General features: G+C 44.0%; 1 protein-coding gene across 1 annotated transcript in view; it reads right to left on the bottom strand.

Moving 5' to 3' along the window:
- The window catches only part of LOC311351056 (eukaryotic translation initiation factor 3 subunit H), a 50,871-nt gene that overhangs the window by 26,145 nt on the left and 10,809 nt on the right, over positions 1–13,917 (bottom strand). The window lies entirely within an intron of this gene.

Genomic DNA, 13,917 nt, shown 5'->3' with positions numbered 1-13,917 from the left:
AGTCAGGAGATGCACACATGCCTCATTCCTTGTATGCAGGAGGCTCTTGATTGGCGACATTACCTGCGCTTCTCTAGGGCACTTTGCAAGGAGACACACACACACTTTGGCATTAGTCAGAGAATGTCTTAAAGACCCTGACGCCCGGCCTGTGAAACAATGTTAATGGCAAATGAGTCTCCCCGTTGGGCTTCCAACACCACCCCGTGTGTAGTGACAAATAGTGCGGGAGCAAATTGGCCCACTGGGTCTGCGATAGGGCTGAACGATTTATCGTTTTCTGATCGAAATTGCGATCTCGTGATCGCCAAAGCCGCTGTTTCTTCCGTGTTCCTGACTGACCCGAGATCTGTTCTGTCAACTATTTTACATGTGGCCTGCATGCCGTCCCCCTACCATCCTGCCAACCAATCAGAAGCGGCATGCTGCTGGTGGACAGGTCATGCTAACCAATTAATCAGTATAACCTGCTCCTTAATTTCTGAAATGGCGTCAGCTGGACCAGAAGCAGAGTTACGGGATTTAATCCCGAAGAAAAATAGCACGTCGGTCATTTGGGAGTATTTCGGGTTTGAGGCTGCCGACGTGCACCAGAAACACTTACTGTGCAAAACCTGTTGCGCTAAAGTTGCAACATCCAGCGGAAACACAACCAATTTATACTGGCACTTGAAAAAACACCACAGGCATTTGCACGACGAGTGCATGAAGAAAAAGTCTGGTGAAAAGTCTAGCGGAAAGGATACGCAGGCCCATAGTAGCCAACAGACTACAATTACAGCATATTTTTCCAGTGTAACGCCGTATGATAAGAGCAGCCGAAGACACCGGGAGATAACGACTGCCATAACACACCACATTGCTAAGGACATGGTGTCCATTAACACAGTCACCAAAGACTGATTTAAAAAGCTGCACGTGATCCCCTCCCGCACCTACTTCAGCCAGGTTGCCATCCCACAGCTGTACGCGGAGTGTAAAGAAAAAGTGGAAACAGAGCTGAGGAATGTGGAGTATTATGCCACGACTACTGATATGTGGTCAAGCAGAATGACCGAGCCGTATCTTGGCCTGACTGTGCATTTCATAAATGACAACTTTGAGTTGAAAAGTCGCTGCCTGCAGACAGCATACTTTCCCACTGACCACACCGGAGAGAGTATTGCGCTGGGATTGAGAGAGTGTCTGTCAAGCTGGGGTCTGAAAGAAGAGGACCAGACGTGCATCACAACCGACAATGCAACAAACCTCATCAAAGCTATGGAACTTAATCAATGGACCAGACTTCAATGTTTTGGACACAGGCTGCATCTTGCAATTAGTAAGTGTCTGAGTGTGTCTTTGTGTGCAAGTGTGTTGTTTGTGTGTGTGTGTGTGTGTGTGTGTGTGTTTTTCTTAATTCATTCATTCATTCATTCTTACGGATTTAATCTGATGTGTGTGTATTGTCTTCAGTATAGTCTGCATAGTTTTTCTTGAAGCCCTTACAAACACCTAGTTTGAATAATTAATATTATAATAACAGATTATTTATCATCAATGGTAGATAATGAATACTGTGTTGTGTGCTTTTGATAATCAATTTCCTTACTGTTGTCTGTATTATGGCTTTCTTGGATTTACTTTGTTCTCTTGCGAGAAAATCTGCCTTGCAAAGTTTACCATTATCCTTACATTTTCAGCCTGTAATTCTCATTTAATGTTCTTTTTTTGTCCAGAAAATGCTGTTAAAGATGACACAAGAGTTAAACAGGCAACAGGACTTTGCAAACAGATGGTTGGTGTCTTTTCTCACAGCTGGAAAAAGAAGACGGCACTGAAAAAGGCACAGCAAGAATGAAATTTACCAGAGCACTCACTGATAGAGTGTCCAACAAGATGGGGCTCAAGGCAAAAAATGATTGGTAGGGTGTTGGAGCAGAGCAAGGCGTTGTCTCAGGTTCTGTCTGAAGACAAGAAGACACGTCACCTGGTCCCCACTTGGCAGGACACCGATGTCCTTGAATCAATAAACAACGCCCTTGGTCCTCTTCAGGAGTTTACAGATGCCCTGTCCGGTGAAGCCTATGTAAGTGTGTCATACCTGAAGCCAGTTCTCCATCTCCTGAGAACATCAACCCTGACTGAAAGTGATGAAGACACAAATCTTACCAAGGAAATCAAAACAAGAGCTCATGGCTACATTGAAGATAAATACAGCGACCCAGTCACACAGGAGCTACTGGACATTACCTCTTTCCTTGATCCTAGATTCAAGACTGACTACATAAGTGCAGAGAATGTCCCAGACATCAAAGAAAGAGTGAAGATTGAAATGGAACAGGTGGCACGAAAGGTAACTTGTCCTCTTTCTTTGTGTAGTTTAGTAATACAAAATGCCACATCAATACTATCTTTTTTTTACTGTCATTTTTTAACGTTTACATAGAATGCCCAATTGCTCTAAATCACAACAGACTTCAAAACTTTGACAGCTCTTATCTCTGTGTTTTGCAGGAAAAGAGGGCTCGTGTCAGCACCACAGATCCCATGCCCCAGGGTGCAGCAGAGGCAGAGCCATCCACCACAGGGAAGGGAAAGCGGTCTTTGGGCAGCTTCTTCAAGAGCAAGGCTGTCCCTCCTTCTTCCACTACACAGTTGGAAGATGCCATCAAAGCTGAACTGGACAACTACCTGATGACTCCTACTATTGATGGAGAGGAAGATCCACTGGCCTGGTGGAGAGTGCACAATGTTAACTTTCCATGGCTGAGCAAACTGGCTTGTAAATTCCTATGCATACCAGCTACCAGTTTGCCATCAGAGAGATTGTTTAGTGCTAGTGGCAATGTTGTCACATGTCAGCGCTCATGTCTAAAACCAGCAAAGGTTGACATGCTGTTTTCTTGACAAAAAATCTGTAAAGATGTAGAGATCTGTGTTGTAGAGATGTCAGGGAAGCATTGATTTATGATTTTTCAGATTTTATTTGTTCTGCACTTGACTTATGGTGTCAGCCTTTGTTCAAAAAAGATATTTGCTATTTTTGCTATGTTTAATGCTATATTGTTTACAGAATAGATGTGCAATATTTGGGTGCTGCTGAGCCATAGCCCACCTATTATGTCTGACATATTTTTCAGAAGGGAAGATTAGGGTCATTTTATTTTAGTAAGAGTTTATTTTATTACCATTACTTTTAAATTTCATTTACTGTAAAGTTTCTTTTGTATTTTGTTTAACTCTTAACTTGACAAAATTAAGACAAAATTAAGACAGTCAAAGATGGCTTTTAGTTCTTCAGTTGTAACAACTGCTGTTGGTCAAGGACTTTAGTTTACATGCATGTTTCTTAATAAATACATTTGAAATAAATTCTTACCTTTAGTTTTCATTCTTGCATTAGAGTAATGGCATGTAATGTTTTAATGGTATGATGTCATGTTTGTAAATATTACTGTTCATTGTGAATATTGCACTGAAGCTTGATTTGAAGAAAATCGTGGATCAAATCGAAATCGCAATATTTACCAGAAAAATCGCAATTAGATCTTTTCCTGAAATCGTGCAGCCCGAGTCTGCGACCCGCTTTACAGCGAAGCTCTGCCGTAACCGAGTCTCACTCTGACCAGGAACGGATCCCAAACCCGTCAACTTCCACCACACAGCACTTATATCTAGGCTACCAGGAAAAGTGCACTTAAGCCAATTAAAATTCTCTTAACCCTCAGCGAACTATTGATTGGTCGATGAGTAGGTTTGAATTTAAGTCAACCCAAGATTTTCTTTGGTTGACTTTCTGATGTTCTACAGCCCTACCACACTGATGTATAAGTACACACAAATTGTGTGCTCATTTCCTCATGTCAAGTGCAGAGTTGTGCAGCTGCATAATTTAATAAAACAGTGAACAGGGCATATCAGCCAGATATGTTTGCCAACTCGACTAGGAGCTCAACAACAGTTAAGTTTGCTCAAAATAAAATAAAGTCAAACACATTGTTGTTTTTGTTGCTGAAAAGGTTATTCAAACAAAATGTTAAGTGCCTCCCTCATTCAGGAGCCGTACTCCAACTGAAAAATGTGTAAATATAGTCGGGTGAATGGGGTTAGGGACGTAGGTGGGTGTAGAAGCCTGTGAAACAAACTAAGAATTACAGCGGGGCCTTGGTCCTGCACTACTTCCCTCTCATCCTATTAACATTTTCTCTTCATCCCGTGTGTCAACTACTCAGGCTTACCCGGATTCAGAACATGACATCGCAAAGAGCCAAGAAACAAGACGCCACATTTGATGTTTACCGTCTGGTCCTTTAGGAACTTCCAAGGTCGACAACGGCTTATTCGTCTCGGTGGGAAAAGCTCCACCGTGAAGCTATTATATTACCTGTGAGCGATGGCGGCCCGCCAGCCCGCCTCATATTACTAATGCCGACATATCGCGCACCACTGGTGCTCTCGCCACTTTTAAGAACACCGAAGAGGCGATGGCCAAGGAGAGATCAATGATTGGACGAGCCGAGGAGATTTCCTCAGATGGCTGCGGAAAAAGTCCTCTTGCTCGGACCCGACCCCTGGAGAATCGGAAGGATCCCTACACATGCATCTTAGCTGTGTTCATGAGTGTGTGTCCGGATCATCACTGTATTGAAGTCCATCCATATGGCATTTCATATACGTATTCATACATCCGACGAGCAAAGTCGGAAAAATATGCAAAAAGTCCGAAAATGTTTTTTTTCTGAATTGTTGAGTCAGATTTGTGGCTGCCAACCATTGCAAAATGGGAATTTCGGGAATTTCTTGCCCACTTTCTGCACTGCATAAACAGAAAATCGCGTGCCAATTAATACATGATTTATATTAATTGAACAAGGCCATAAATGCCCTTGACAAGCCTGATTACCATGGTAATGATTTTTTTGTACTTACCTACTGCATACTACAATTAGTTGTTTTTGTAAACTTGAAAGGGTTTGATGCTTTGTGTTTTATGTTTTCTCTTCCATTCAGAGCAAGAGACGAGTGTTCTGCATTCATAAGTAGTACAGCCGTTGCATGACTCTCAGAAATATGAATTCCTACCATCGAACCAACAATTGGATATGAAAGTGTTTTCCGTGACTGAGGTTTCTCCAGAGGTTTTTCCATTAGAGTGTTGAAGTTGCATCGTGTTTCGATTTGACTGACAAGAGGTTAGACTACGCCCTAGGCAGCGCTGCCTCTACGTCCACTCATGTTGGATCGAGGGCAGGCTTGACGTTGCAGCCGTGACGGAAGTTGCCTCTCAACGTACAAAGTTGAGCCCTCATTTAAATAAAAATGTAACACAAAACAGGCATCTTTGATGTGCCAGCAAAACTTATTTCTTCACTTTCGGTTGATAATTGTTAATTTTTACTTTGTTTCCATCATTTGTTTTTATCCAATATCTTAAACATTGCACCTTAAAGACATGGCATGTGAAACATCCCGATGTTGGTATTTACTAAAATACATATACAACTTTCAGAAAATGATCAGTGTAGTCCATCTAAGCATGAACAAAGTGCAATACTCCGTCATCTCCTGGTAACCAATTTATGAGTCATTCAGTGTCCCCATCACACCCAATTGTGAACTAGATCTACAAAAAACTCACAAAATGGAAGCAAAATTTAACCTTCTCATTTCCACTTGGTTACCATGCTTTGTTGAAAACCATCAAGAGGTTCAAAATGTGAACAAAGGCAAAACGGTTGCCTCAGACAAAATAAAGTGAATGATTTCCATTCAAACGCAGCTGAGCAAAGAAGACGGTGAACACCTTCGTTCAGGAAGGCCTTCATATGTCACCGTGTTTCCAAAGCAGATGGTGCCAAGATACAACAGGCACCTGGTACGTCTCCCAGGACACGCAAAGTCCTTTTGTGAAACAGACGTTTGTCACCGTCGCCGTTCCGGAGATGGCTTGAGGTAAAGAGTCTCAGAGTGTGTGAGCCAGCGGGCGAGGGACAGAGCATGAGAACACAGCGCCTTTCCCCTCATGCCGTACAGCGTCCGGCTGCACATCTGTGGCTAGGAGACGCCATCAACACGTTGCCAGCCCCCCGAGGAGCATCAAAGCCGGGAGCATGGCTCCTTTTGTCCCACTGGCGCTACACAATATCCCAATTAGAGCCGCAGCTAAGACTGTGTCCTTGGGACAGCTCATCTGGCCACCTACACCAGGCGCTCAATACTTGTTTTGCTCGCTCTTTTCTGCCTCTGCGAAGACGGTTATGAAGAAAAATCAAGACATAATGCGCATCCACTGCGGTAAAGGGCCGAGTCAGCAAATGTGTTCTGGCAAGTAGAGCTGGACGCCTCCCAGGCACCACAGTGTGCGTTCGAGACCGCTCGAGATGCTTGTGAGATGCTGCTCCACCGCACAACAGGTTGTCGGTAAAAACACGTTTATTCAAGTTGTTTGGAAAAGATGTCTACTTGTAAACAAGGAATATTAGCCACACACAAACCTACATGAACATACACACACACACACACACATATTGGCAGAGAGTCAACTGCGGCTGAACTGAGTGTTGAGAAAGTGCACCATTGGCAAAGCAGTAGCATGCATGACATATACATGCCACACAAATGGAAAAGACAACGTCAGAGACAAGGAGATGAGAGGGGAAATGGAGAGGGAATGATAAGAGGGAGCGAAAGAAAAGGCAATGACGGGAGCAAGAAGACGAGCCGCTGGTGGACGAGCCTCTGACCGCCTTGTATCAGGGGCAGACGAGGATCACTGTCGGGAGACCGGCCTCCAGGGCACACGGCCTCACAAGCGTGGCGGGTGAATGTCAGTGGAGATGAGAAGCTGATGAGTAATTAAGCATGTCCTCCACACACACACAATTGCACCATCTCTTTCACAAGCACACACACCAATCTCCCTAGACATCCTGAAGGCCACCGGCATGAATTCACTTTCTTTTGCTACCTTTTCCAAAAGGAATTGGGGACACAGCAATTCTCCCAGCGAGTGGTCAAGGTCAAATGTGTGTGTGTTAGCGTCTCAGTGTGTGTCTTAGTGTATGAGTGTGTGTGTCTTAGTGTGTGAGTGTGTGTGTGTGTCTTAGTGTGTGAGTCTCTTAGTGTGTAAGTGTCTCAGTGTGTGAGTGTTTGTGTGCGAGTGTGTGAGTCTGTGTCGTAGTGTGAGTTTGTCTGTGGGTGTGTCTTAGTGTGTAAGTCTTCGTGTGTTTGTCAGCAGTGATAAATGTGCGTGTTGTCGGCGAGTAAATGGCCTTATCGAGTTGTAGTCTGGCCCAGGATGTCTGCAGAGAGGCACGGGGCTAATTCTCACCACTGTGATGGTGAGGGGCGAGTGTTTGTGTGAAGCTATTTGCGCTCGCACATGTTGTGTGTTGTGTGCGCGTGTACACACACTGTCACTCCGTGTTCTACCTGGCACGTGGATTAGGTGTTGGCATAATTGAACAACTTGCATACTAAAAAAACAAAAGAAAAAATAACATTTCGCATCTGCATCAACCGCCTACGGGACCAACACACTACTTCCTTAGCAAAACACACAGCATGTTACGTGATTTCCAGCACCTCAGAAATGGCGGCGCTGCTTTACTTCCTGTCTCGCTGGATTAGTGTATAGATAGAGCTCCGGGAGTCCTCAAACGTCAAAAATCACTTCTCCTGCATGCTGTGGTTCACTCTGTTCACACAGCTCATTGGTCAATGGGCAGCAGCTCATTTGCATGAAAGCAACAGACACCAGAAACAGCACATTCTGAATGTGCTGGTCTAATGGTTCGATGCACGTTTTATTTCGGATTTTACAGATTTTTTTTTTATTCCTTCTCAACCATGGCCAAGATAACCCCCACTACGAGTCTCGTTGTGGAAGTAGGCTACCAGAGACTTCAGAGAACCCAACGCAGTCTCGTCTTTTCACCAAATGGGAGCTTAACGCAAGCTTGCGTTATTGTGTTATGTGTAATACGCCATAACACCAACAGCAGAACGGTTATCCAAATGACAAAGAAGTGTACAACACTTGCGTTATAGTGTGTGTATTCACACATTTGGCGCTCGCACGGTCGTAGCTCATTGTCAGGCCAAATTCTCTGGCCGGGCAAAGCAGATAAAGTTGAGATAACCTGGCCCCTTATGACGACATACAGGTCCAAATACCAAATCGGCCTGTCTGAGCTTTCATTTTTTCAAAGCCAGAGCAGGATACCTAGTGCTCGTTTTACACCTAACACCATTTCTAGCCACTGGGGGACCATAGGCAGGCTAGGGGAACTCATATTAATGTTAGAAAACCTCAAAGTGAAATTTTCATGCCATGGGACCTTGGGAAAAATGCTTTTATGTTTTCACACACACACGTATTGTCCTGATGTTTTGTGTTGAGGACCACAATGGAAATAAGTCCTGGACTTTATTGTGTGTTTATCCTCAATAGTATTTGATGTCTTTTCATGTGTGTAAGGCATTTGTTTGATACAATTTAATCGACAATACCGAATTGTGACTTTTGTGTATCGTTACACCCCTATCATCCATATATTCCCTCCGTGACCCAGCGCACCCTCGTACAGTCCGCGGAGCATATATTCCAGAGATTTAACAGTTTCTTCAAAATGTCACCGCCGCCACAACAAGTCATCTGCCAGACCCCAGGCGTCACGGCTAGACAAAGTGATAGAAACAGAGAGAGACAGAGCAACAAGAGAAGAATGGGCAGAGGGACTCGGGAAGAGAGAACCCAAGAGGGGGGTCCTCGCTTGTGTTTAGCGAAGATGACGTGCCCGCAAGGAGCCTGTTTAATTACGTCACGCTGGAGTTGGGGCCGGGCCAAGTGTCCCGTGTGCCACCTGTGGAGACCGTGGTAGCAGTGGCTGTAGTCACACATTGTAACTGTAAATGCGCCACTGTGTTTAATGAAGGCAGAGGTTTGAAAGTCGTGCATCTACAAGGCAATGGAAGCACGAGCAGCCTGGAAGAACGGTTTGTTTTGTGGCGCGGCCATGAACAAAGCATTGTGTCAATGTTCGTCCAAGTTGAGCTGGCGAAATGCAGAGGTTGGTAAAAGCCCACTTTTTTTGCCCTTCATTCTACTTCCATTTTGTTCAAGGTGCACTGGAGCAACATGTATCAATATACACACAAACAGGATATTGCAATAGGTTTCCGGTTAAAATCTGTGACCATTTAAAAATGGGATCGCCAAGAGATGTCAGGGGCAAGTGGCCACATGTCCATGAACACAGCCCACCCACAGCAGCAAAACAATGTTCCTGAGGCCAACATGTCCGACCAACTTAAAAACAGCGGGCCAGGGAAGCCCGGGCCAATCAGTTGATGGCACACAAACAGCCTGCGCTTGATCCAAAGTTTACTCGATCATATTTACCCCAAGCCCAAGTGCTGTGACTAATTGGCCGGTAAGTAATTGCCATTCAAACGGTAAGCGGTTGTGTGTCGAGTCCACTCGACGGGAGTGAGACAAACACAAGATGTCAACAAAAAAAAAAAAAGGAGAGGGTGCCATTCAGCAAAATCAATGCCCCTCATTAGGCGTGTTAGCTGCATCAAAGGACAGGTTTTAGGGCTCTCTTCCCTTTTTAATGCACTGGAAATGCTTGGCGGTCCACCACAATAAAGCCCCTCCTCCGTCATAGTGCCCCATCACGTCACATGATCTAGTGTCATGTCTTTCAGCCAATATGGGCCCTTGTTTCGGAAATGTCCAACCCCGGAACTTAAATTAGGATAAAGAGGCACGTAAATTTTGAGAACCATTTATTCCTGGAGAGCTTTTCAAAGCCAGGTGGCAAAGCCAAGTCCTTTATAGACCATGGCTAAACAGGGCAGCACCTGCAATGGACACTGTGGGGGAATGCCAGGCAAAGTGTATCATTGCACCTCATTTTTATTTTAGTCACACTAGAAATGTTTCTACGATAAGGCTTAAGTGGCCATTACAAAGACAGTACACACATTTTCAAAAAGGGAACGTTACAATTTAGATTTTTATTAGAAATAAGTATAGATTTGTACGATATATACACACAACTAAACAATACTGAATTCAAAAAGTCACAACCAAAGTAAAGTAAAAAACGAAACCAAAAGCATTTATTTTGGACCCTTAAATGCAAATTGCTCTTTCAGTTTTCACAAGTAGTACTTTAAAAAACCGGCTAGGTATCTACCTATTTCCCTTTCTCTGTCGATATTCTGTTTATGAATGCACATATTCTTCAATGGCTAATTCTAATCCTTTGAAGGATAAAAATCGACAGGAGAGAATATAATAATAAAATAAAGAATATAAGTAGACCATCTACTTCCGCTTGCGTGTGTCCCAACCCTGTAGTACAACCCATTTGATCTCATTCCTCAGTGACATTTTATGAAGAAAAAAGGCCCATTGATTGCATAGCAAGCTGAGCTTCACCTGGTCAAGTGTGCAGCAGATTGGAATAAACCATGGGGGCTACTTAATCATCCAAGAGTTTTCAGATTTGTTCATATCCAAATAGCACCATATTAGCATGCCAATCGACAACAAATGAAGCGCAAAGTAATTTCCCCTCAGTTGATAATGCACAGCAATTGTTTTTCAGAGCACTTTCCCTAAATGCACCATTAACATAATCCTACTTTTTAAAATCAACTGGAACGTCAAAGTGCACGTCGCAAATCATATCCGGAGCCTGATGTAGTAGCCCTTAAAAAACTGCTCCCCTGGCCATCTTGTGCTTCCATAATATGTGCTGAAACCATGGGAGGTTCACAGCTAAACGTCATCAACACACTCTGCTGGTGGGCTTCCAATTGCTCCGCGTGTCTGGAGAATGAGGGCCTTTTGACAGCGGCGCATATTTCACTATTTCACTTCCTGGCCACAGAACAAGGACACAATGTATGCAAGGACGGAGGTGGTGGAGGCGGCTTGGGGTTTTGGCCAAGGTTCCTCGTCATCGGGCTGCCTCTCCCCCCCCCCGTGCTCCCTTTCTATAGTCTCTCTCTCTCTCTTCTTGCTAGCCAAGGGAGAAAGGCCAGAGCTGCAATAGCAGCTGCAATAGCAGCTCCACACTGGCACCTGTTGATGGAAAGGCAGCATAGCAATGGACGTCACAAGGACGTCTATGTGACGCGCGCATGAGGGAAAATCATTAAAACCATGTTCATGCTATACCGACACTTGCACTCTGGCCACAACCTCAAACACATCTGGAAACATCTCTAGCCGGTAAAAAAAAAAAAAGTCAATAAGAAAATACAGATATCTAGAAACCATGAGCTGGTTTTTAACCCATTGCAAACATGATGGAACAGCGGCAGGTGGACCCAGCATGTCCCCTGGGTCCTCCTAGCTCATCCCAGTCTGAGGTGACCCCATGGTCACTGCCCAACTGGCCACAGTGCAGCTTTTGAGGAATATCAATCTGCAGATTATGCAGCGTCACTGAATACACACTCAGCCAAGAGTAGGAGGGAGGGCGGGGGGGGATTGGGGAGTGGGGGAGACTAGTGTGGCAGTGGGGGATTGGCCTGCATACTTTAGCACTGCGGTATATGTGACAGTGGCTTTGACCGCACAGAGAACAAAGGATACATGCCTGCCCTTTCCATAGTACACCTTGAGCGCAACTGGCTGCTTTTGTTGGTGGTGGTGGTGGTAGAAAAAGCTACAGCATCACACCTTAATATTATTGAAGTTGCATTGATGACTCGGCTCGGGGCTGCAGATAAATAAATAAGAATCAGAGAAGGGTGGCTCAGCAGCGAGTGTCGAGGCAGCCCCGCGTCCTTGAGGTCGACCGGGGATGAGACCACACTTGGGCTCCTGCCAGCCACTAACACAGTACAGAAACCGCTTCCAACAAGGCCAGTGAGAGCCAGGGAATAGCAAGACCTCACAAAATAGAGTGCTGAATCACAGCAATTGGCCTAATCTCTGGAGAGTGCCTTCAAAAATGGGGGTTGATTATTTTTTCTAAAGTGTGGCGTTATTTTTGCGGCCCAAACTTAAGTGTACACAGGTGTGCCATCTGCAACTTACGGTGTTGAGGTGATTACACAAAGCAATTGCCCTTTCCATTTCCTCCTTTTCCCGTCATCCAATCAGAAAACTTCCACTCAAGTGCCATAGAGAAAAAAACTGAAAATGTGGCCATAGAGTTGGTATACAGTACATTGACTGAGTTTATAAAGCGTTTATCTTGCCACCAGTCAAAGTGCTTTTGTATTTTATGCCTCACTTTCTCTCACACGCTGACCGGTCGACCGTGTACTATGACAACCAGCTTATTGAGGACAGTTGGTCTTGCTCAAAAGGACCATACCGGTCAGGGTGATCAGACAATCCTCACTCCTGTATTCACTATAGCATCCGATACCAATAAGATTTGTTAAAATGACTTCCTTTTACCGACTCTGCCCAAGACCATTAAGTAAGTGCAGTATGCTGACTCTTTTTTACTCAAAATAACACTAATAATAACATTGAAAAAAACATTGTCACAACCAATTATAATAGGCGCAGAGTCAAAATAGAGGGATAAATAATTGTTCATTTGACTGCAATAAAAAAAAGTTAGATTTGGCGGCTACCATTTCTATTAAAGTAAAAGTTAAAGCACAAATCACTGAACCAGTGCCCATCATCATTATCACTCACATTTTTAAACAACCGAAAATCCCAAGCATATGTGGTCCATGTACTTTTTGTCTCCTGGCCCTCTATTTTCTAACCAGGCTTGAATTCTTGTTGCGATTCTGTTCGCACACTTCTTTGGAGGCAAAGCCAAAAGTGTGCTACGGTACTGTAATGTTGAGGACAAACCCTTTCCGAGGTGTCTCTTAAACCACTGAAGTGCCGTCCAGTTGCGGGTCAGACAGACCGACAGGGGAACAGGAATGCCCCTATTTTCAGGTGTATAAGCATGTAATAAACTTTACATCACATCCTGACACTACTGCTTAAAATCTGGAACCTTGTGTTGGACCTTACAGGGACTTATTTTGAAAGGGGGCTCATACCAATGCAACAGGTGGAAACCTCTCCGCTAGGGGTGTAACGATACACGTTCCTAATGGTTCGATGCACGTTTCATTTCGGTACGTACCAAGAAAATATATATATATTTTTTAATTCAGTTTTTATTGATTATCACACTCTGAGTGTCTCGTCTTGTCCTGATGTTTTGTGATAAGGACCACAATGGAAATAATTCCTGGACTTTGTGTTTTTTTCCTCAATTGTATTTGATGTCTTTTCATTTGTGTAAGGCATTTGTTTGATACAATTTAATAAATCAAAAACAAATTGTTTAATAAAAATAAAATAAAAACTGCTGTACCGAAAAACATACCGAACCGTGACTTAAAAACGAGGTATGTACCGAATCGTGACTTTTGTGTATCGTTACACCCCTACTCTCCGCATTGATATTTTGTTCCTGACTAGTTGCCAAAAAGTACAGTGTGATCATTTATTTAGTCCCTCTCTAGGTGAAGTTAAGTCTGGGAGTTTGGGTCTTGTTTTTGGATGCGCCAGCTTCCCACTCCTGGAATAACTAAAGTGTAAGCCCCAAGTCTCTACCTCTGCAGTTCCACATCTGACTTCACGTCGCTGAGTTGAGATGAAGAATATTACCTTTTGCAAGCCAAAATTAAACAAGCCACTAGAGCCCTAACCAAACAAAGAAAGGGGAGCTGGTTTTGTTTAGAGAGAATTCAAATCACATTTCTTCCTGTTGACTCGGACCGGTGGCGATTCACTCTGCAGCCAACTATCACAGAGCACCTTGAGGCCATCAGAGGCCGTAAATGTTAGTCTCCTAAACAAACACAACCGTCATGGTTGTTACTTCGTTCAAAGTAAAAATGATCTAAAGGTTTCAAGGGGGCCAAAGCATTAGGAGTTTTCCCGCT

The sequence above is a fragment of the Micromesistius poutassou genome (assembly GCF_964030765.1).
Source record: "Micromesistius poutassou genome assembly, chromosome: 8".
NCBI lineage: Eukaryota > Metazoa > Chordata > Actinopteri > Gadiformes > Gadidae > Micromesistius > Micromesistius poutassou.
The sequence above is the reverse complement of the archived record's forward strand: the minus strand, read 5'-3'. Positions and strand labels throughout refer to the sequence as shown.